The following is a 4,262-nucleotide window of genomic DNA, read 5'->3' as shown; positions in this document are numbered from 1 at the left end:
TAACTTATTATTTCAAGTTTGGGCTTAACATTCTTGAATGTTAAAAAACTTTTATAGCCCATAAATGTAGTAACTCAAACAAATTTTTAATATTAATGCTAACAAAAAAAAAAATTGGGGCATTTGCATCTATACCCGCTTTTTGGGTCACGTTTTAACTTGTACCCGCTTTGCAAAAAAATTGCAAGCGTACCCACTTTTTCGCGTAACTTCAGCATACGGGCCTGAAGTAGCAAAGGCAATCACACAAACTTCAGCACTCTAGTAGACGGGCCTGAAGTACCAAAAATTGCTGAACCAAGTGTGCTGAAGTATTTGTTTGTAATTGCTGAAATTCAACATGTTTTAGCTGAAGTTTTTCACGTAAACTTAGTGTTGGCTGAAGTTTTTGTTTGTAATTGCTGAACTTAAGCATTCTAGTAGCTGAAGTTTTGTTCTCTATTTGCTGAAGTTTTTGTTTGTAATTGCTGAAATTCAACATGTTTTAGCTGAAGTTTTTCACGTAAACTTAGTGTTGGCTGAAGTTTTTGTTTGTAATTGCTGAACTTAAGCATTCTAGTAGCTGAAGTTTTGTTCTCTATTTGCTGAAGTTTTTGTTTGTAATTGCTGAACTTAAGCATTCTAGTAGCTGAAGTTTTTGTTTGTAATTGCTGAACTTAAGCATTCTAGTAGCTGAAGTTTTGTTCTTTATTTGCTGAAGTTTTTGTTTGTAATTGCTGAACTTAAGCATTCTAGTAGCTGAAGTTTTATTCTCTATTTGCTGAATGTTTTAGCTGAAATTTTATTCTATATTTGTTGAACTTCAGCATTCTTAGAGCTGAAGTTCTAAAACAACAATGACAAGTTGTCATTAAGATCCAGTTGCTATAATGGTATTTGTCTGATGTCTATGGAACAACAATTCCTATTATCTGCATGTACAAAGTCAAATGGAGAAAGTCACCACATCAGACGATATCAACACCATAGCAAAAACACCATATCACTAGAGATGATCCTCCAACAATAAACCAAAGAAAAACTGTTAAGTAGATATGTAAAATCAAATAGCTTGTCTTTTTATTTCCCCAAAAGTTAGATAACTAGTCATAAGAAGTAATTTGCTATAGCAGTTCAACTTCGAATCAACAAACAATGGGATCTGATCATACTGGTAAAGATCATTTTGCCTCTGTTGCTCCATTTTTATATATTCTTGGCTTCTCTCAGAAGGGGTATACGTATCACTATAAAAGAAGAAGAAGAAAATGAAGGAGGAGAAGGAGGAGGAGAAAGAGGGCTAAAGTTGTTTAAAAAGTGGGTACAAGTTAAAACTTTTAAAAAAAATGGGTATAGGTTAAACGGGGGCGACCAAATAGGGCGCCCCGTGCAATTTTTACAAAAAATTCAATTCAACACTAGGCATGGAGATAGTGTTGGATATCTATTTTTTAGTTTTACATTGGTTTATAATGAAAATGTATAACTTAATTTATCTTTTTCTTTAGTGCGCTTAGTTATGTGATTAATAGTACTTATTAGCGATACTTATTTTAGCATGACCTATATATATATATAGTATTTTTAGATTATGTTATTTATTATGGCTTATTAATTAGCAATATTTGATTTATGCAATTTTATTATCTTTGTTAATTATTGAATATTTTAGTATAATGCTATGACTTATCTCACTGTAACAACTCTAGGTGTCGTCGCGCCTAAGTTATCATTCTTTTTCCACTGTCTGATTGCAGTAGGGGTTCACGTAGGATGGTTAAGCCAGGAGCAGGACTGAGATACTGATGCAAGTTCTTCCCTTCTGAATCAGATAGATTCATATCTGAAAGAGGTTTATTGCGTTATTTTCTTGAAAAATATATTATATAATTGTATCTTACTAGGACTAGAGAAATATTTGGATGGCTATGAAGTCTTTTTCGGGAAAAATCCAAAAACCCGAAAAAATCCGAAAAACCCGAGAAAAATCGAGATTGAAAAACCCGACTTTGTTGGTTTGATTTGGTTTACAGATTTAAAAAATCTGACACCATTGGTTTCGTTTGGTAATTGAAAAATTTGAACCAATCTGGCCTACATACACCCCTACTCACAACCTTCGATTGCTTCAAGGTTAGCTAATCGAGCTACTTTTACACTAACGGAGAATATAAAACTCATGGATTTTTAATCATCATGCTCCTCTGCAGTGGCGGGGCTAGAAATTTAGCAAAAAATATGCAAATTTTCGTCTCAATTGTGTTAAGGGTATGCAAAAACTAAATATATTTATAATAGCTAACATTTAACCTATGTACACCGCGTAATATTCCGACAAAGGGTGTGCACCTGACCACCCATAGCCTAAGGTGGCTCCGCACATGCTCCTCTTAGTCATCCTTCTCATTAATGCTCTCCAAGCTAGGCCACTTGGAAATTTTCTCTCGATATCCAAAAATTTATTGAATATGTATAATTATTGATTTAGAATTCAGTAACTTAAAATGATTTGAACCCCGAATAAACGTCAAATTATGGCTCCGCATCTAACTACCTCAGTCCACGATCTTGGGTGTCTTTCAGTCTTCACCGTTTGTGTTTCCAAAAGAAGACTTGTTGGCTCTAATCAAAGATTTCAACAGAAACTACAACTGTTGACACTGCTTTGCGCTTGTAGTAGAATGAATCTTGAAATTTGTTGTTGTGTATATAAAGATCGAACTCAATAAATTTAAATTTTAAATTTGTCTCTGCTCACACATACAATACTTATTAGAATTGTACTAAAGCGTTAAGCTAAGCTTAAACCAGTACGTCTTGTGAACAGGTACACAATGAAAAATCAACCTTTCAATAATCTGTTATAACTAAAAATAATCCAGAAGAACAGTAACATTTAAAATGTATAATCCATATTTATATAAACTCATTGTTTGGTGTTGCGACACATGGCAAGCCAGTAACCACGCATTCTTCAAAAATTGTTTTTACAATAATTAAATATTTTTTGGTAATTAAGCAGCCTTTTTCTGAATAAGTTTTAAGATATGCCCGTTGCGCGTGTACTCTATATCAATGTGCATGATTCTTGAAAATAATAAATACTGATCCTTTTAAACCAACTTAAAAATTTAAAAAAGAAAAAATTATGTCAGAGCAAAGTAAGCTAATGCGGTCTTATCATAACTTCAATATATGAGTTATTTATTTATTTTACCGTTGAGACATAGTAGAATAATATGTTGAATTGTATTCATATATCATGCGGCAATATTATTTTCATGGCCTTACAAAATGAGTTTTATTATCAAGTACTCTATCTAATATGAATTTATCATACCTACAGGACCTCAAATGAAAAAAAATCTGAAAAACAGAAAGGGACTCCATATTATTTGATTTAGTTATCACACAAAGGATTTAATTGGATGAAAAATTAAATCCAACAAAATATTTTGTAGAAAGAAATAAAGTATTGCCACAAAAAAATTATGGAATAATGCTTATAGCTATATAACGTGTATTCATATAAGTAAATATAATAGTGTTTAAAATGCTTATTTTTATTTGCATACACATTTTAAGATATTTTTTCGTGTTGTAAAATAGAATAGAGTTAATTATTTAAAAGTTATCTATTGGTAATATTTCAAAGACACGTTACTTGAGTTCAACCAATTAAATATTATTTCACTTAATTCATAAATGATGTGCTTGACATATGTTATTCTTTATTATTTAGATGGATTTGTCATAAGAAAATCTTATTTATAAAGGAAATAATTTGGTAAATTGAATATAAGACGCAGGTTATTGTGATGACCCAAAAGGTCATCACTTGTTTTAGAAACAAATTCAGTGTTCTGAGGCCTAAAAACCTCCTCTTTACCTCACCTCGACTTGCGTGTGTGGTCCGGACCTATATCCGGAAAGCCTTCTATGTGAAAATATGAGAAATAGAAATTTCTAGAGTTAAAATTTGATTATGGTTGACTTTGGTCAATATTTTTAGCAAACGGACCCGGATCCGTGTTCCGACGATCCCGGGAGGTCCGCAGTAAAATGTGGGACTTGGGCGTATGCCCGAAAATGAATTCCGAGGTCCCAAGCCTTAGAAATAAATTTTTGAAAGAAATTATTTTGCTGAATTATCTAAGAAACGAAGAAAAGAATTAAAACCATTGGTATCGGGCCCGTATTTTAGTTTCGGAGTCCGGTACAAACTTGTTATAGTATATAAATGATAACGGGGAATATGGTGAAAAACGGAGTTTATTTGATGT

This window comes from Nicotiana attenuata, unplaced genomic scaffold (assembly GCF_001879085.1).
Source record: "Nicotiana attenuata strain UT unplaced genomic scaffold, NIATTr2, whole genome shotgun sequence".
NCBI classification, from domain to species: domain Eukaryota; kingdom Viridiplantae; phylum Streptophyta; class Magnoliopsida; order Solanales; family Solanaceae; genus Nicotiana; species Nicotiana attenuata.
Note: the sequence above shows the minus strand (reverse complement) of the source record.